This window comes from Mus caroli, chromosome 11, assembly GCF_900094665.2.
Source record: "Mus caroli chromosome 11, CAROLI_EIJ_v1.1, whole genome shotgun sequence".
In the NCBI taxonomy this organism is placed as follows: domain Eukaryota; kingdom Metazoa; phylum Chordata; class Mammalia; order Rodentia; family Muridae; genus Mus; species Mus caroli.
This window is the reverse complement of record NC_034580.1, coordinates 56,779,800-56,800,767: the sequence shown is the minus strand read 5'-3', so window position 1 is coordinate 56,800,767 and position 20,968 is coordinate 56,779,800. Positions and strand designations below refer to the sequence as shown.

Sequence of the window (20,968 nt, the reverse complement as noted above, 5' to 3'; positions counted from 1 at the left end):
ACACACACACACACACACACACCATACCACACCACACCACACACACACACACACACACAAAGGAGGACAATCACTGTATGGACCCAAATTACAGTCACTTCAATGTCTGTTTTCCTCATAAGACTGTGAGCACATCAGGCTGCATAGAAGCTGTGCTCTGGAGAAGCAGTCCAGTAGAGGGAATTTAGCAAGTACAGTTACTAATTGCAAGGTTAGAGAAGGGCTGAGAAGGAATGGCAAGCCAGCCCAGAGATTTGCCACAGCAGGATCCCTCTATCATCCCTATGTGCAGAAGGATGGAATTTAAAAGGAGAAAGGACCATGTATGTTAGTCCACACTTTAATCCCAGCACTCAAGTTACAGAGGCAGGTGGATTTCTATGAGTTCTAGGACCCCCTGGCCTAAATAGTAAATTCCAGGTCAGCTGGGGGCATAGTGAGACCCCAGAAAGAAGGAGGAGGAAGAAGAGGAGGAGGAAGAGGAGGAGGGGAAGAAGGAAGGGAAGGGGAAGGGAGGAGAAGAGGGAGGGGGAGGGAGGAGAAGAAGGTGAGGAGGAGGAGGAAGAAGAAGAGGAGGAGGAGGAAGAAGAGGAAGAGGAAGAGGAGGAGGAAGAGGAGGAGGAGGAAGAAGAGGAGGAAGAGAAAGAGGAGGAGGAGGAGGAAGAGGAAAAAACCAGGATCCTACAGTTACAGCTGGAACTACCCCCGCACCACTTTCCAAAGCAAAAATTAGGGAGGAAACATGTTCCAACATGTACTGAGATAGCTAAAAATTTCTATCGAAATGCATGAACAGCACTGCTAGACCAGGGGGTGAATAACCTGCCCCATGCAGAGGCGATGAGAACTGATGAACACGGACAGAGACCACAAAGCTAAGGAAACAGTGAGAAATCAAACGTCTCAGAAGACAGGGAACAGGCATCTGCCAGACCTGCAAATGGACCACCGCTCCAAGGCGCCACAGGCCAAGTCCTAGGGAGGCCACCTTAGCAGCTCAGCGACGAGGAGATGTAGAGACATCCAAAAAATGGGCTGCTGGCCAGAACAAGCAGCATCCATCACTAAAAACACAGCCAAGCTAGACCAGGAGACAGAGGAGCTGCATCACGCCAGGGTGACCCTGGAGGTGGGTAAAGTGATCCAGTGGGGCTGGCAGAGCAAAGGCCTGACACAGAAGGAAAAGCCTCAAGTCACTGCAGACTATGAAGGGACAGGCCACTCTGAATAACCAGGTTTGGGGCAAAACTGAGAGAGCCATCGGCCTTAAGCTCTGGGGGAAGGGCATCGGGAAGCCTATGGAGAGGGACATCGAAGGTGAAATGAACACAGAGACTGGAAGCCAGTGGTTCAGACTGAGCTGTTCTGGCTGGTCCCCCAGGCCCACCAGCACTGCCGTGGGTCGCCTCATGTGGTCAAATGGAACACAATGGTCAGGCTTGTGTGCCCCCTCAACCCAAAACTGCTGTCAAACAAAGCAAAGCCTTGCAAAGTGAAAAGGAGGAGGAGGGGAGGGGGAGGAAGGGGAGGAGGAGGAGGAGGGGGAGGAGACAGGGAACACTACAAACCGAGGTTGCCAGCCATGAGACAAGTAAGTTCCACCCAGCACCTTCCAGCTCCTTCAGAGATGGTTATGAAACTCCCTTTTTATTAGAATACTGTATTAAACTAATGTATGTCCTAATGTCAAATATTTTGCCATTTCTGGAGTGAAACCTATGTTGTCCAGGTTTCTTGCCCTTTGATATTCAGCATCCTGGTGCACACACTGTCTGGAAACTTCCCCGAGGCTTACTTTTATGGGCTTCTGCTCTTCCTACCCGGGTTACTGCTACATCATAAATCAGTCATGATGCTTTTGTGTTTCCTTATGCTGTGACACAGTTTAACAGCAGAAGGGTTGTTGTCACCAGGCTCAAGAACGTAAGCATAAGCATCAGGATGGTGTGTCAGGTCCCTGTTACAGTCTCACTTTTGACAGTTTACTGTCCCCTTTGCATCTAACTCAATTCCCCTCAGGACCTCAGAACCCCGAGAGACCCGGAACTCAACATACAGCCACTGCAGGTGAAAGCCTTGCCCTATCCCTCCAAGCTTCTCCCCGGCTCTCAGGACATGCTCTCTGGTATGCTGTGGTCCCAGCTCCTACCTTTCTAGCCTTGTGCTCATCCTGTCCTAGCTTCTCATCCTCTTTGTAACTGCTCGCTCATCTGTCCCCTGACCCAGACATTCAGCTTAAGGATATTTGTGTCTTATCCTTTATGTTGATCTCAGCTCCAGTCATGTAGTGGACATTTACAATGTATTTATTAGCAGAGTATTATTATAGGGTTTAAACATCCCTAGTTCAAAACTCTAAAATCCAAACTCTCTTTTTGTGAGTGCTGGCCTGACACCACTCACGGAACAGCCCAAGCCTGATCTTCTGAGGCACAGTCAAAACACAGACACACTGAGACTCTAGAAAACCATCTTTGGGCTGACGAGATGGCTCAGCAGTTAAGAGCGTTGACTACTTTACTGAAGGTCCTGAGTTCAAATCCCAGCAACCACATGGTGGCTCACAACCACCCGTAATGGGATCTGACGCCCTCTTCTGGTGAGTCTGAAGACAGCTACAGTGTACTTAATTATAATAATAAATAAATCTTTGGACCGGAGAAAGAGGGGCTGCCTGGAGGGAGCGGGGTTGACCAGAGCAAGCGGAGGTCCTAAAAATTCAATTCCCAACAACCACATGAAGGCTCACAACCATCTGTATGGCTACAGTGTACTCGTATACATAAAATAAAATAAATAAATCTTTAAAAAAAAAAAAAAAGAAAACCATCTTCAGGTGGTGAATATGAGGTTCTCATGAAACATACATGAATTTCAAGACTTAGTTCCTTCCAACAAAAAAGCCCCTATGGGGGGGGGGGTCTGGGGGACTTTTGGGATAGCATTTGAAATGTAAATGAAGAAAATACCTAATTAAAACAATAAATTATATATAAAAAAAGAAAGCCCCTATATATGTAACTTTTTCCACATTAAAAGCATTTGGGGTAAGGGTTTCTAAACTGTATATAACCTTAACCTTAGCAACAAAAGAGGAGGAAAGATCCTAGTGTGTTTTCAGAGGCAGGTAGCATGGTGCAGGCCATCTGGAGAATTAAGTGGCAGACCTGACTACATGAACACAGTCGTCCCTCAGCATCCACAGAGAACCCCACCTCGCCAGCCTCACTACACACATGCTGAGATTCACAGGTGCTAAAGTCCTCATGTAAAACGGTGTCAGATTACTGGCCAGCCTGGTACGGAGCAAGGCTGTGAACCCGTGTTGTGTTTCAGGAATGAAGCCAAGGAGAAACAGCTATACATTCTTAGTACAGATAGGATGTCTTAAGGGTTTGGATTTTTGGATTTCTGGCTTTGGTTTTTCGTTGTTTTGGTTTTGGTTTTTCACCCACAATTGGTTGAACCTCTGACTACAGGACCCATGGATGCAGAAGAGTAAACTGCAGGTCTATGTCATAACAAGGCAATACGGCTCTTCTGTCTAAATCCCAGAGCAATCCCCCCCCCCCAAATCCCTAGGAGGATGATGTAGCTTCACTTGGCATCCTTTGTGGGACCTGGGAATGGCAACAAATTGAATGTCTGCCCACAGGAGAGCACCAAGCACAGAGACCTGCCAACCCCAAAACCACAGGAGAGGTGGGGGAGGGACAGCAGGCACGGTGGAGAAAGAACACCAAAAGAACTGAGGTAAAGTCTTTAACATTACACCTCTTATACAATTACAGATGCGTTCTTTAAAATTAAAGGTGTGGTAGAGCATGCCTGTAATCCTGGACCTTGAAATGCTGAGGCAGGAGGATTACAAAGTCAAGGCAAGCCTGGGTTACATAATTGAGCTGCAGACCAACTTGAGCTATGAGCTACATAGTGAGATCGTGGGTATGTGTATGTGTGTGCATGTATGTGTGTGTGCATGAATGTGTACATGTGTGTGCTAAAATAAAAACCATGCACATAGAGTGGTACCTTTTTAAGTATATATGCAGCAAAAATGTACACATGAAATACATTAGGGTTGGCTGGATGTGGGAGTAAGGACAGGGCAGATGGATAAAATGACATGAGTCAGCATATGAACCAATGAATGAAGAAACCAGCAAAACAAGAGAAGGAAAACCGCTAAGACCAAGAACATGATTCATTCCGTTTCCCATGGTGAGCAGGAGTTATTCTGTGTGCCAAGTCTACAGTCTGAAATCCCAGGGGGACCGTCTGTAACTAAACACCCAGAACAGTGAGACAGGAAGTCAAGTTGATATTAATCCCATCGAAGGTCAGATGGCAAAGGTTTCCCCCTATTCTGTAGGCTGACTCTTCACTCCGTTAATTCTTCTGCTATGCAGAATTTAGGGACAGAGGGCAGGGAAGAGGATCTCTCTATATTGACAGGATCTCCCTATGCAGCCCTGGCTGCCCTGGAACTTGCTATGTAGACCAGACTGGCCTTACACTTTCAAAGATATGCCTGCCTCTGACTCCCAGTGTTTAAATTATGTGCGAGAAACCCGGATAAACCTTTTAATTTCATGCAATTCCATTTGTCATCCTTGGGCTGTTAGAGTCTTATTCAGAAAGTCACTGAAGGCCTGGGTGGTGTTACACACCTTTAATCCCAGCATTTTGGAGGCCGAGGCAAGTGGATTTCTATGAATTCAAGATCAGCCTGGTCTACACAGCAAGTTCCAGGCCAGCCAGGACTCCATAGTGAGACCCTGTCTAGAATTTTTTTTAAAAAGAGAGAGAGAGAGTTTCAATTCTTTTGATACATTCTGAGATGACTTTTATACAAACTGAGAGAAAGGGACATAGTTTTGGACTTCTAGGTATGGATATACAGTTTCCCAGAGCTAGTGGGGAAAGGCTGTCTTTCCAGAACATATATAATATATACGTTTCCAACATATTAAGTATAGAAAACTTAAAAACTTAAACCCAGAAGGATGAATAACCGATCTGGAAATGAGCAAATTAGCTAAGCAGACATGTTCGAAGTCAAGAGAGTAAGAACACAAAGCAGTAAGTACAGTGCAAATGTTCAGCATTTTCCAAAACGTTTCTCATTTGTATCTTAGCCGCTATTAGTGTAAGAGACTGTGTGCGTACGATGAGAGCACGTGTGCGCACAGTGCCCATGTCAGAGGACAGCGTTGTGGACTTTGCTTTCCTCTTTTTTTGTAGGTTCTGGGAATCAAACTTAGTCATCAGGCTTGGGCAGCAAGCGCCTCTACCTGCTGAGCCACCTAGTCTGGCCATGTTTATCAACTTTAGCCCTGAGAGAAATACAAGTAAGTATGCTGAGATCGCCTCTTGACTGCCTCTCATCCCATGTCGGGATGGTCCTCATCAGAGAAACAAAAGATAACAAAGGTCAGCAAAGATGTGAGGTGAAGGGGGCCTACACAACACTGTGGGAATGTAAGTTAGAGCAAATGCTTTGGGAATTCGCGTGTCGCGTCAGGAATGATGACGTGACTCTTCTGGACCACTCCTGACGGAATCAAAATGAACATTCAGTATGAACATCTGCACACCCAAGCTCACAGGAACGCTCGTCACAACAGCCAAATCACAGACCCAGCCTAAGTGCTCATCCGTCAAATGTGGAATATACGCACAATGGAGTATTATTCAGTTACTTAAAAGGGGGGATGTGAAATCATGCTGTTTGGAAGAAATACATGAAACTAGAGATCACCAGCCAGGCAGTGCTTTAATCCCAGCACTTGGGAGGCAGAGGCAGGTGGGTCTCTGAGTTCGAGGCCAGCCTGGTCTACAGAACAAGTTTCCAGACAGACAGGGCTACACAGAGAACCCTGTCTCAAAAACAGACCAAAAAAATGACACTTTTTTCTTTGCATGTTTATTCTCAAATTGGGTTGGCAGGTGGGGACACCCAAGTAGAAGGGAGACTGTTGGAGAGGTAGAAAGGGACAAGGGTGAAGAAGGGATAACAGAGGATAAGAGAATATGATTTAAAAATCATGTATTATATATAGTATGTATATATATATATATATGATGAATCATCAGGTGGGAACATTTGCCAACAAGCCTGAAACCTGAGTTCAATCTCCGGAACCCACATGGTCCGATAAGAACCAACTGCTACAAGCTGTCCTCTTATCTCTACACATATGCCAAGGCACACATGTGCATGAGCAAACACACACACACACACACATGCACATAAATAAATAAATGTAACTTAAAAATTCTTTTTGGAAATGACTTTAGCCAGTTGTAATGTTACATACCTGTAGCCCGGCGCTCAGCAGACATAAAAGGATCACTGTGACTTCAAGACCAGAGGTGGGTATGGTGGTGCACACACCTTTAGTAACAGCACTTAGTAACAGAGGCAGGAGTGTCTTAGTTAGGGTTTTACTGCTGTGAACAGACACCATGACCAAGACAACATTTAACTGGGGCTGGCTTATAGGTTCAGAGGTTCAGTCCATCATCGTCCAGGTTGGAGCGTGGCAGCATCTAGGCAGGCATGGTGCAGGAGGAGCTGCAAGTTCTCCATCTCGTTCCAAAGGCAAACAGGAGAAAACTGCCTTCCAGGCAGCTAAGATAAGGGTCTTAAAGCCACAGTGACACATCTACTCCAACAAGGCCACACCTCCTAATAGTGCTACTCCCTGGGCCAACCATATTCAAACCACCATAAGGGGCAAGCTGGATCTCTGTGAGTTCAAAGCCAGCCTGATCTCCATAGGAAGTTCCAGGCCAGCTAAGACAACATATCAAGACCCTGCCTCGAAAAAGAAACAGAGGACAGCTGCAGAGATGGCTCAGGGGTTAAGAGTACTGGCTGCTCTTCCAGAGGACCAGGGTTCAAATTCCCAGTATCCACATGGCAGCTCACAACTGTCTGTAACTCCATTTCCAGAGGATCTGACACCCCACAACCACAGATCTACACGCAGGCAAAATACCAAAGCCCACAAAGTAAAAATAAAAATTTTAAAGAAAGAAATGGAGGGAGGGAAGAAGGAGAAAACCACCGCTCTGTACAATTAATATTCACTGATTTTTAAAAATTATGATTTGACAACCTAAGCCCATACTTAAGTTATATGACCTCAAAAGGCCTCTCAAAGGCAAGCATTTAATTATACCACCTACTGCAGACAGAACCCAGACAACCTTCACCGGCAATGCCAGCTTACGGTTTTAAATCACCATCCTCAGCACAAAGTAAAAATCAGGTGTGTGGTAAACAAGGGACAGAAAGGGGAGAGCCTGCTTCCGGCTTCCTTTTAGCTGTTCTACCAATTAACATCAGTAAGCATCAACTGTAGACCAAAAGAGACACGGGGCGTGTAACCAGATATGTGACCTAGGCCAGCAGGTTGTGATAGGGTCCTGAGAGGACCAAGAGATCGGAAGATTAAGAGACAATTAAGTTTGGGACCCGGAGGTTTTGAACCTGCTATGTCTTATGCCAACCAAGCTTATTAAGGTATAGCATCTTACATACTATTTCCAGGGCAGAGTTGGGACAAGGTCAGAAGAAATTATCATATAATGAGACCAACTCAGTGAAAGCTAATCAAACAATGCTGCACAAGAGGACCACAGGGTATCTCAAGAACATTATAGACTGAGAACAAAGCAGCCTCGGGACTGAAAACCACAGCCCCATATGGTGGAAAGAGTTGGATTTTCCAGATCTGAAGCCACTGCTCCCCCAAGGCCCTGCCTGGCTCCAGCTCTGTCAAGCATGTGCCCGATTTTGGATATTCTTTCTCTGTATATGGAGCCTCAGGGGAAAGCTCCCAAGGCCCTGGTCCCAGGCTATTGCTGGCTCTGCCAAACATGCTACTGGCTTTAGATGTTCCTTCTCTATACAGCAAGGCCACAGGGAAAGCCTCGGTGGATCAGTCTACCCCTCCAATAGTTGTGACCTGCCGCTCAGTCCTCAGGGATTCCCAATATGCTGAGCAATCAAACTCAGACAGAGAGATACAACCACAGAAAGGAAGAGAGGAGACGCCACCTGACCAGAGAAGAAGGGCGGAAAGATGTCATATGACCAGAGACAGAGCCAAAATATGGGTGATTAGAGACCATGAAGGGGATTAGGGGACAATCCAACAATGGAAAAGATGTGACAGAAGCTGTAGACTTCTGTGCTGGGTCTGAAGACACAGTAGCCAAGAAAGGGTGAGATCATTTTCTTAAAATGCCTGCTCCCCCATGCTCTATACAACATCTGCCACACTCTGGAATTCTTTTCAAGTCCAGAAATTATTCTTTAATCATATTTTGTGTCTTGTTTTGCTTTTCCTTGGTGCTGGGGATTAAACATGGGACCTCACACATGAGAGACAATGGTTTTATCCCCCAACATGTTGGGATTTATAACCCCCAACATAGGCACTAATATTTGCAAGTACTAACATTGACACCTAAATAGTTACAAATGTTTCTCTCTTCTAGGGGTGAAAAACACTTGGTCATCTACCAGAAGTCACTTCCAAGCATCCTGTATCCATGTTTCTTTGAAGAAAATAGGAGAGAACTTTTGCAGAGAAGTTAATATAGTAAAGCCTGAGCCTGCTGCTCTTTAAAGGGTCCTTAAAAGACAAACTTGCCATCAAAAGAAAAGGAAGGACAGCAAATGATGCTGGGGGTGTAGGAATATAGGAGCCCTTCCTTCTTCACTGCTAGCAGGAATGCTACCTGCTGCAGCCACTACAGAAATAAATTTGGAGGCTTCTCCGCAAAAACACTAAAAACTAAAAACAAAACAAAAAAACATGACTGGAGAAAAGGCTCAGCAGTTAAGAAAACTGGTTGCTCTCCCAAAGGGCCAGGGTTCAATTTGAAGCATCTACATGGTGTTTCAGCAGCATTTGTAATTCCACTTCCAGGCAATCCAAAGCTCTTCTGGTCTCTGTGCACACCAAGCATGCACATGGTGCACAAACATACACGCAGACAAAACACTCATACACATAAAATAAAAATTGTTTTAAATACTACACATAGAACTACCACACACCCCAGCTATGCCTCCTGGGCATATGCCCTAAGGACTCTCTACCACAGACACTTGCCTATCCTTACTGCTCTATTCACAACAGCTAGGAAATGAAATCTCAAGAACATATTAAGTGAGGAGAGTCAGGTACAGAAAGACAGACACTGTGTGTGTCCTCTTTCACATATGGATTCTAGCTTCTCACTTTTCTATGTTTATTGGGAATGAGTGGAGTGTGGGTGAATGCCAGGAACTACTAAAGGGGTCTGGGAGAGGGGGGAAGAAGAGATGACCAGGGCAAAGGAACAAATACGGCAAGAAAGTCAGTCAAGGGAGATAGGGAAACTGCAGGGTTTAAACCAGGAGAGGGTGAAGGGAGGCTTGATAAAGGTACATATAAAAACCACCACAAGGAAATTTGTTACACTGTGGCAAATTTAAAAGTAAATGAAAGGCAAAATTGACTCATGAGTGGCACTTGGGGCAGTAGAGTTCTCACCATCTATCTGGTAAGAGCATAAGAGTTTTTGTTTCCAGGGATTTTGAGTCAGGTTTCTACAGATCTGGAGCTTCCTGTGTAGACCAGGCTGGCCTTAAACTCAGAGATGCATCTGCCTCTGCCTCCCAGTGATTAAAGGTGAGTTCTGCCTTGCCAATGGCAAGCTTTGGTGGCCACAGGTCTATACTGGATACATAGCTTTCTTCTGGGCTGGGATGGGTTATCTGATGGACAGGAATCAACATGACCAATCCCTAAAACCTGCCTCCCTTGAGGCTGAGTGTGAAGTGACCTTCCCAGGTAGACATCAGTTCACAGCTCCCTGCTGGGAAGTTGAGCACACCTTACATGACCAATGGGGAGAAGACTCCTGGAAACTGGGCTTGGCTCCTCCAAATATGGCTCTGTGCACCTCCCCCCTTTTAATGTTTCTTGGTGACCTCTTACTGAACTAAAGTACAGCCAGGCTAAGTCCTGTGAGCCATGGTGAATGAATCACCAAATCTGCAGGTGGCCTTGGGTCCCAAGAGAAATAAATTCAAGATAAAAGCTTTGGACCAAGATGATGGCCTAAGTATATCCTTCTGCCTTTCAAGTGGTTTCACGTTACCTAGAATAACAGAAGTATTATTTTTAAAACAATCAATAATAAACCTAGAAAACAGGAAACAGTGCCAGTGGCCAACTTAAATGCCTAAGGCATTCTGGCAATGTCAAGAGTCCTCAGAACCAGACAATCTGGGCAAACCACTAAACCACACTATGAGCTTGGGATGAGGCTGGCAGGCAGTGAAAAACAATAGCACCATCCAGGTTCCAAATATGTAGAGAGACAAGGATAGAATCCAGCCACCCAGTCACTAGGAAACAGCAGCTGGGATGGCTAGGAGCATTAGAGCCTTCCCCCATAGCTTGAGTCACCCACAGTCCACCAAACGCTCCATGCACAAGCCCATTCAACCACATATGAAAATTAGGCAGTCTTGAGAGGAGGCCCCAGCGAACAAAACAGGCAAGGGAAAAAGAATCATCAAACTCAAAGGCAAGATACTCTTGTGTGAACACAGACATCTTGGGTCTATGCTTGAATTCCTGCAAGCTTTTGCTTGAACACAGACATCTTGAGTCTGGAATAGAATCTGACAGTGATGATAGGTACCAAGGCATGAAGAACAAGATTCTACAAGAGTGCAGATGGCAGCAGCCAAAGTCCATGAAGGAAAGGGAGTCAGCATGAAAGGAAGGCAAGGAGGGCAATGTCCAGACTGGGTCTTCCACAGCTTACAGGAGTTACCAGAATCACTATCTGGAAATCTAAGAGTATTTCCTTTGTCGTCATAGAACCAGTTGGCCACAAGAGTCCTGACTTAGATACCTATATAATGTTAGGGGAAGCCAATATAATTTATATCAGCAAGCACAGTTGAGAAAGCAAGCAGCTGCTGAGAAATCCAAACTTGAAGGGAAAGCTGTTTCAAACATACAAGAAAATGAGCAGAAGGAAGAGGAAGAGGCTGATGAATACTCTGTGTGTGTGTGTATATGTGTAAGAGAGAGAGAGAGAACATTGAGTCACAAGCAAATGCATGGAGAGAGAGCAAAGGAGCCCTGAGAAGCAACAGTACTGATGTATAAACGCTGTTGTTAACAATATAACCATCTGAACGCTGTTGTTAACAATATAACCATCTGAAACAAAGACCCTTTGAATAGTGTTTCAGAGGGTCTCAGCATGGTTTGAAATCTGAACTGTTTGCAACATTAATAAACTATGGCTTCTCATCAGATGGAGAAAAACATCTCAAAGATGAGGCTACAAACACTTAAGAATCACCACAGTTTACGTTGGAGGTTGCTGGGGGTTTATTTACCATATTTCCCACAGGCCAGACACTACTACTGAGCCACAGCCCCAGCACATGCTGGTGGGTTTCTGCAGCTCCATTTTTGTTTTGTCTGGTTATGTATCTGCATGTGTTTGGGTATTTTTGTTGGTTTGGGGTCTTTGTTGCTGTTGTTTTAAATTTTGGAAACAAAATCTTTGTGGCACATACAGGCCTTGAATTCCCAGGCTCAAGCAATCCCCCTGTCTCAGCCCCACCATCATCTGACCGTTCAGTGTAGTGTGTCAAGGGTCCAAAGGCAGAGGACTCCCCACTCTCTCGGAGCTTCAGCTCAGCTCAGTGTATACTGCTGACGTGGTCTACTTGAACTTCTGTCTTCCAGCACAGGGGCTGGAGAGATGGCTGCGCAGACTGACTAAAGTTCACTTCCAGCTCCCCCATGGTGACTACAACTATCTGTAACTGTGGTTTCAGAGGAGCCAGCACCTGCTCTGGCCTCCATGGGTACCAAGTGTGCACATGGCATGCAGACATACATGCAGGCAAAACACCCATACACATAAAATAAATACAAACAGTAATTTTTTTAAAAGTGAAGGCTGGCAATAATATGGCCTAGTGGGTAAAAGTACCTACCATTAAGCCTGACCACCTGAGTTTGATCCTAAGGACATAAAGGGTAGGAGACAGCCCACAAGTTCTCCTCTGACCTTCCCACACACAGTCACACAAATAAATAAACTGTTACAGGGGGTTTTGTTTGTTTGTTTGTTTGTTGTTGTTGTTGTTGTTTTTAAGAATGGAAATCAAGAATCTGGTTGGCTCAGCCAGCTCTGTCTGGCACATCACTACCAATGAAAATGCCATACTGTGCAAATTTATTATTTAGTAAATCCTGACACCAGGAAAAGACACTCGCATGCTCATCTGTGTTTCTGAGTGCACGTTCATGCCACAAGCGCTGCTGAACACCGACAGCACTATGCAGGAAGTGAAACTGGCGTGAGAGGCCTTGCTTTTGTGTGATGGGAGATAAAGACAGTGGGAGTGAGCACTGGGTCTGTTCACACCAAAAGAATTCTACTCTTAGGATTCACTCATGATCAACAGAAATGCATGTATTCATCCAATAAAAGGCAACTGCTAGAACATTTACGGCAGCCCTGTCTGCAATGTTCTAAAACTACAAAGCACCCACATCAGCCATAGTAGAATGGCTATTTACTGTACAGATGTACACACATGCGTAGTAGGCCTGTTTCCTCTATGCACAATGTGCTCACCTCCCTGCCATATTAGAACAGAGAATAACACAGCCTGGTAGCCATGACAACACCTGAGCAAAACAGCACTGGGATAGCCAGGTCTATGGTGACAGTGATGGAGATCGTGACATTCTGTTTAGATGGAGGAAGGGAAGGTCACGGGTCTTCACTGCGGACTCCATCTATTAACTCTTTCCTGCCCTCCTCCAGATGCGGTGATTTTGAAGTGGAAGGTAAGTTGAAAGTGGGGATCCATTGAACACCATCCATGAAGCTACCATCCACCATGGAGTGGAGCTGAGTGTGGTCCAGCTGCTTTGGGGTTACCTAAATTCCTGTAAGTAACCCCTCGATATAAGTTAGCCCAATAAACCTACTGGTTCCTCAAAGCACCGGTGGAATCGTGTTTTGGTCCATCATTGGTGCCCTACCTAGGGTGAACAGATGTCCTCTAGATGCACCACAACAGGAACAAACCTACCTCATCCTCCTCAGAGAGCATGGAGGAATTTCACAAACGTAGTGCTGGTGAGAAGCAGCCAGGCACTGAAGGGCACAGACTGTGTGCTTCCATTAGTACAAAGCAGAAAAGGCAGGCAAAACTCAATTTCTGTATTAGTAATCAAAACAGTGGCTACCCTTCATGATGAGCTGTTCTAAGGGAGCCATGAGAGGAGAAGAGCCCCTGTGGTAAACGCTGCCAAAGGCTGACACCTGAATATACAGGATACTGGGTAGGGCATAGCCCCTTCCCCCAGTCATTGCCAGAGGATCTCAAACAAGACTTCATCTTGTTTGTATGAAGACATCCTGCCTTTCTGCATCCCTATGGGTAAGACTTTAACCTTATCAACTGGAACCCTGTTGGATGTCCCTCAGGAACCACATGGTGACAGGGCAGTCACTTCAAACCCACCAAAATCCTAGGCGTGACTTGTAAAAACACTGATCGGGGCTCTTTCCACACTGAAGACATATCCACACCTGGGCATGTCTTACGTTCCTCTATTTCTTAAGCCAAGGACTATGTTAAAATACCTTTAATAAATATCCAAACCTGGCCCTGAAAATATTTTTCAGTATCAGAATCATGAATGTTGACTTGGACCTGTGTCAAGGTCGTTAAAGCTCTACACGTCCTTGGGCTGCTGAGGTACCTCAGTTAGTTTTCTCCTTTACCTCAAAATGCTGGTGGAATGAGAAAGATTCTAGAGCATAGGAAAAGTTGTTTCTTATGTTGAGGGCTGGGTTCTGGTTATTAAAATTCATTGAACTACACATTTATAGTTTGCATACCTTTACGCTTGCATGGCAATGAGCAGTTGACACAAAATATATGGGTGCCTAACCATATATAGAGTAGAAGAATATATTTAACTTTCAAGTCTTGAGTCAAATAAAAATGGAATAAAAAATTCAATCCAACCAGGCGAAGTGATACATGTACTTTAATCCCAACACGCCCTCGCGCACGCGCAGGTTCTCAACCTTCCGAATGCTGTAACCCTTTAATGCAGTTCCTCCTGCTATTGCGACTCCCAATTATAAAATTATTTCGTTGCTACTTCATAACTGTAATTTTGCTACTGTTATAAATTATACTATAAATACACATACTCACAAGAAATAAATAAAATGTAAAACAAAAGCTGCCTACTTAAAGACAAAAATATGTATCTATCAAGATGGCTGTATCAGGAGAGAGGAAGGCTAATGGGAATGTAAAAGGAACAAACTTTATGGATAATAAATAGCATGGCAAAGCCCCAAAAGCTTAAAAAACAAGTTAGTTTATAAGCTAGTAATTCCATCTTCTATGTATATTCATTTCTCAAAGGAATCGGGAACAGATTATCGAAGAGATATGTGTGCACAATGGTCATCTACAGTAACTAAAGTGTGAGAGCAACATGTGTCCACTGAAAAAAGAGGAGAACAACAGGTAAGCATGGAGTGGCCCACACAGAGGGTGGAACATTACTCAGACTTCAAAAGGAAGGGAACTAGAAGGAAGACACACAATACAGCATGGAATCTTTAGGAAACCACACTAAATAATAAATAAATAAATAAATAAATAAATAAATAAATAAACCTAAATAAAACAATCCTATGCCTAAAATCCAGTTATCATATAAAATACCACACGAAGTACCTAAAAGCCAGTCCCAGAGACAGAGAGAGGAGCAGCTGTGGGGGCAAGGGAAGGGCAATGTGCATCTAGCTTCAGTTCTGAGATGGGTAGCTCTAAAGATTGGTTAGGCAACAATGTTAGTAAACACTAACAAAGCAAATGACTTTCAACGATACTACCCAATATAGACTGGGTGTGGTGGGCTACACCTTTAATCCCAGCACTCTGGAGGCAGAGGCAGGCCAATCTCAAAAAGCACCCTGGTCTACAAAGTGAGATCCAGGACAGCCAGGGCTACACAGAGAAACCTTGTCTTGAAAAACCAAAAGGAAAAAAAAGTGTCCAACATATTAAAGGTCACAAAACTCCCAGTTCATTACACTACAAAATAATATCTTTTTACCTCTACTTTCCTTTCAGTGATATGGCAAGCGATCCTCAAATCTCTCAGCTACAAAAATGCTAACACACACACACACACACACACACACACACACACACCTCCGAAATTAGTTTAAAAAGAAACATGGAGAAAGCCAAATCCAAAAATGGAGACAAAATAAAAGTATTCTCAGATACTATCAACAATTTATCTTGACTAAATGAGATTTTTAAAAGTGTACCTGAAGGAAAAGGAAAATGCTCCCCAGAAGACAGTGTGTGAAAGGAAACAGGAGGAGAGTGACAGACAGGTAGGTAGGTCAGCTTACTAACTGTGATGACCACCATCTTACAAGACCACAGCATCAGCAGCAGTGCCTAACCCAGGGGTTAAGGTAAAAATGTAGCTCAGGCCACAGGGCAAAAATGAACATCTTGGACCTGCTTAGGGCAAGGGCCAAACAATTAAATAAAGAATTCACCCTTTCATTTCAAAAGGACCAGAACGTGGGCACAATAAAGTCAAATAAGTAGAAAGAATCAAAGTGTAATAACAGAAGTTAGGAACATAGGAAGATACCGATCAATAGCATTAATCAATTAGTACAAAAAATGATTCTTTGGAAGGATCCAGGAAAGAAGCAATCGTAAGTAAGTCTGACCAATAAAAAAAAAAAAAGGTGGGTGCAGTCAAAATACATTATATACATGTAAGAAAGTACATGAAGCCATTATTTTGTACACTTAATACATACTAACAAGAGGACAGAAAAGAGAAGCCACGAAGCATTAGTATGAATAAGAATAATAATTCATCATAAATGCCTGTGTTTATCTTCTGAAAAAGAGTACATACCATATGCTAACATAGTCTGGTTATCAGTAATGCTAATGATTTCCTGAGACGAGAATGAACGTTAAGCCGGGCAGTGGTGGCGAATGCCTTTAATCCCAGCACTCGGGAGGCAGAGACAGGTGGATTTCTGTATTCGAGGGCAGCCTGGTCTACAAAATGAGTTCCAGGACAGCCAGGGCTATACAGAGAAACCCTGTCTCAAAAAAAAAAGAAGGAAAGAAAGAAAAGAAAAAGAAAAAGAAAAAAGAAAAAAAAAGAATGGACATTAAAATGACTGGAGCAACAGGCCAGCTGCGAACAACCAGTGGTCATGGCACAGGCGAGGTTGCTGGGTGCTGCTAGAAGCTTTCTAAACCATGCCAGCAGCAGCCTGGGCGGCCTGTAGGCAACTTCTGCCAGACTTCAAGGAACAGATCATTCTTCCAAAGCACAGAAAATGATAGGAAGTTCCCAGCAGGATCACTCTGAACAACACAAGCCAAATGACAGGGAAGAGGGAAACGTCATAGCAAAGCCACTTACCAACACTAAAGAAAATGTTCCTGTTTGGATCGACCAAACAAGCCAAACACGCATTTTAGGTGAGATTTTTGTTCTGGGGGTCAGGACTGGGTTTTCCCTGTTTGTCTTCTGTTGTTGTTGTCTTGTTGATACTGTTTGTTTGAGACAGGGTCTTGCCATGTAGCACAGGCTGGCCCCAAACTCATCTTCTTCCCTCAGTCTGGAATGCTGGAATTACAGTCATGAGCCACTATACATAGCTCCAAAATAATTCATTTTCAAGCATTACAGGATTTTAGTGAGAAAATCCAGCAAAATAATGTGCTGGGGATTTTCAAGAAGGAAACCTACATGGTCCTATCAGTGCATGTTGTACAAAAGCAGTGGGGGTGGGGGGGTGGGGACCCAGCCTTCCCTGACTTTTATGTCTAAGAAATCGGGTATGAATAAAAATACATTTAACACAACAAAGTCCAGTTACAGAAAAGACAGGGGAACGTTTCCCTAAAACCAAACACGACAAAAATGTCCCACGGTGCTTCTTAACAAACAATAAAGTTATCTACCCAGCACATCCACAAATCAGCTTGCTTAAAAACTACTACTAAAACTGATGCGGGCTTCAGAAGGGGCGGCAGGGTTGGCTCTAAAACTGCTTTCTTTGGCCAAGTGTGGTGGCTCACTCCTGAAATTCCCAATGCTCAGAGGGTGGAAGGAGGAGGGTCCAGCCTGGGCCACATAGCACTTCCAGGCCAGTCAGAACTACCTAGGGAGACACTATCTGAAACACAAACAAAAGGACTGCAGGTGTGGTGGCTCGTCAGAGATAGTTAGCAAGACCCTGTCTCAAAATAATCAATACGCAAACTTGATGGCTTTGAGTTAATCATGCAAAGCTATTTTCCTTAGACTAAGGTATTAGGATTGACAACCCTCGGTCTCCACCCTCCAACTCCGTCTTAAACGTTGAAATAACATCGTGTTTGAAACTGGATAACCAAATCGTATGAAACCAAAAACTGATCAAAAGGGTTCGGTCATGACTTCACTCAAAAACACTTTATCTCTCGCCTCCAGCCACCGCAGTTACTAATGGATACCCATGTCAACCAGTTCGACATAATTCATCCGATAGAGGGCAAGGAAGAGCACCTTCAATGGGATTTTTTTTCCCCCAAAGCGTATACTGCTTATTATATAAACTTGCGCTCTGGCGTATTGGAGCTCCCACAAAATCAAACTAAGATATTCAGAGTCAAACTTGTTTTTTTGGTTTTTTGGTTGTTTTCTTTCTTTCTTTCTTTTTTTTTACAGCACATAAAACTAATTTTGTTCCAAGGGCATTAAGGAAAAGAGATCGGCACTGTTGCGCTCACGCTAGCCTGCGCACCGCGGGGACATGCACCAGCATCCACACAGTTCCCCGCGCTCCTAGGCGTCCTGGAAACCCTCAGCCCAAGCTCTAGGCGACCACCTGGGCAGGACAGGGATGCAGCGGCTCTGTGGACGAACACTCAGGGGCACTCCAGTCCCGCTGAAGCGCACGCACCTGTCCCAGGGGCTGGGGCTCCCCAGGGCCACAGCCGGCCGAGCCACCTGGTCCCCGTGCCAGGCTGCTGCGCCAAACCCGCGGCCGGAGGGGAGGGCCGGCCACCTGCGGTCCCCACCTGCAGCGCGATCCCTGCGCTGCCCGCCGCCTGGGTATCCAGGACCGCAGCGCGTCTTTCCAGAAGGGCACCCCACGTCCCCGAGCCAGGACTCCTGCACCCCGTCTTGTTCGCCAGACTTGAGAAAAGGCAGCTGAGAAACAGAGGACCGAGCAGCCCGTACCCCAACTCACCTGCCGTGGTTCTCTCGCACCGGACTCCCGCGCCGCCGCAGCCCGCAGCTACCGCGGCTTTCCTAGCTCACGGATGCTCTGGGGAAGGTCCTGGCGATCCCGCTGGCGCCTTCCCGATGGCCACGTCCAGGGGGCGCCCGCGCGCCAGTGCGGGGCTTTCTGGGAGATGTAGTCCAAGGCCCTCTGTTCTCATCTAGCGGTTTCTTTCCGGAAGTTTTCCTTGTGTTCTCACCGACTCAACCTCCATTGATGGGCAGTCGATGATGGAGCATCTCACTGGGGAAGAAAGAGGGTCCCCCTCGGCACTTTAGACTATTGTCCTATTTTTTTTTTTTGGGGGGGGGGGGGGGGGGGGGGAAAAATGGGGTTTCTCCTTGGAGTTCTATCTGTCCTGAAACTCACTTTATAGACCAGGTTAGCCTGGAATTCAGAGAGGTACACCTGCTTCTGCCTTCTGAGTGTTGGGATTAAAGGCCCACCACCACCCTCTCTCTCTCTCTCTCTCTCTCTCTCTCTCTCTCTCTCTCTCTCTCCCTCCCTCCCTCCCTCCTTTCCTCCCACCTCTCTCCCTCCCTGTCCCCTCTCCTCTCTCCTCTCTTCTTCTCTCCTTTCCTCTCTTCCTCCTCCCTCTTCCCCCTACCCACCGATACAGGGTTTCTCAGTGTAGCCCTGGCTGTCCTGGAACTCTCTCTACAGACCAAGTTGGCCTCGAACTCACAGGGATCCTCCTGCCCCTGCCTCTGCCTCTGCCTCCCAAATGCTGGGATTAAAAGCAAGTGTCACCACTGCCTGGCCTTCCTCCCTCACTGTTCCATGTGTGTCCAGGTGTACAAACTATGTACTTGGTGACCTTCCACAAGGATCGGAAGACCCGTCTTAGATCAAGGGTATTCAAGTAGCTGAGGTAGAATCTCCAAACAAGCTCTCAGACCATTGTTCTTAAAGTGAGGATTTCAGACCAATGCCCTCAACATAGTACGGGAGCTTGCTTAAAATGCAAGAATCTATACCCTACAGAGAATATTAGGTTTTGGTTTGGGTCATCTATTTGTGGTGCTGGGGATGAAAACCAGAGCCCCATACGTGCTAAATAAGGGTCCACCAGGGAGCTACACTCATGCACTATTTAGTTTTACTAGATTCAAAAGAGAAAAACACCCTCTGTAAAGGTGGGATCCAGAAAGTTGTACTTTTACATGTAAATTCTTGACATAATTTTCAAATGGATTCAAATTTGAGAACTTGGCTAGGTTTCCCTTGTTCCTCTCAAATAACTCCATGACTTATTTGACATTGATCATCTACACACACACACACCACACACACACACACACACACACTGCAGGGACCATTTATGTTCCAGCTTAGACCTCTCCCTCACTTTAGCCCTCATTCCCCAACATCTCTAGGACACCTCTGAGGCCCTGGAATTGAACAAGGTCAAGACCGAGTTCAGGGTTGTCCTTTCTCTCAGCCTGGTTCTCCCTCCCCTGGGGGTGAACGTTTTGTCCAGAGACTAAAGAACATGTTCTATATTTATTAACATAAAAGTCACCTACGACTGTTAAATATGCATGGGCAGAGTGGCAGGATCATGAGTCATGCTTGACGTAGTGAGAATGAAACACAGACAATTCTTTCTAGATGAGGTGGGGAGGGGAAGAGACGCCCGGGTAGTAGAGGGGGAAAGGCTGTTGAAGGAGGGTTTGGGTGTTGGGCTGGCCTTTGTTGGTGTTTTGCTTTGCTTTCATGGTGGGAGAAACTTCAGCATGTTAAAAATATTTATGGAGCCGGGCGTGGTGGCGCACGCCTTTAATCCCAGCACTCGGGAGGCAGAGGCAGGCGGATTTCTGAGTTCGAGGCCAGCCTGGTCTACAAATTGAGTGCCAGGACAGCCAGGGCTACATAGAGAAACCCTGTCTCGAAAAAAACGAAAAAAACCAAAAAAGAAAAAAAAATATTTATGGAAAGAATACCACTGAAGGGCAGTCAGGAAAAGTTAACTCTGCATGACTGCTCAGCAGACTGTGCATGTATAAAAGGGAAAGGATGGGAATCCTGGCCAGGATGGAAGTAGCCCCCACCCCACCCCGCCCAGCCCCACCCAGCCCCACACTGTAAGATGAGAGAAGTATAAAAGAAGGAAAATGAAGGTTTCCTTTAGTAGAGGGAAGAAAGTCAAAAGGGTTTTCTCTGGAAAAGAAGAGAGGATGTGATTCAAGAGAGTGAGCAGGAGGCCGTGTGTGTGTGTGTGCATGTGTGCACAAGTGTGTAATGCTGTAAAAAAAAAAAGAAAAAAGAAAAAGAAAAAGAAAAGAAAGAAAATCAACAAATCAACCCAGAATGATAACCTGGAGTATTTTAGTCACCATCAGGCATCATCAGGCACCATCAGGCACCATCAGGCACCATCAGGCACCATCAGGCATCATCAGGCACCATCAGGCACCATCAGGCACCATCAGGCAGTGAGACTGGCGGATTCTCTGACTGGATGACTATGACCCTGTTCAGATGTTGCAACACAATCCCCAGTGTTGTTCAATGTTCCCAGGTGGAGCCTTTAGAGAATAATGAGGCAGAGACTTCAGGA

At 45.4% G+C, this 20,968-nt stretch overlaps 1 protein-coding gene across 2 annotated transcripts in view; it reads right to left on the bottom strand.

Moving 5' to 3' along the window:
- Positions 1-18,502, bottom strand: part of Specc1 (sperm antigen with calponin homology and coiled-coil domains 1) — a 264,901-nt gene extending 246,399 nt beyond the window's left edge. Inside the window, exon 1 of one of the 2 annotated variants that reach the window (XM_021177222.1) lies at positions 18,376-18,502. The gene's annotated coding sequence lies outside the window, so the exon portion shown is untranslated. The remainder of the gene's footprint in view (positions 1-18,375) is intronic. The other variant, XM_029483987.1, reaches the window with a different exon arrangement.
- Positions 18,503-20,968: the final 2,466 nt, after the last annotated feature.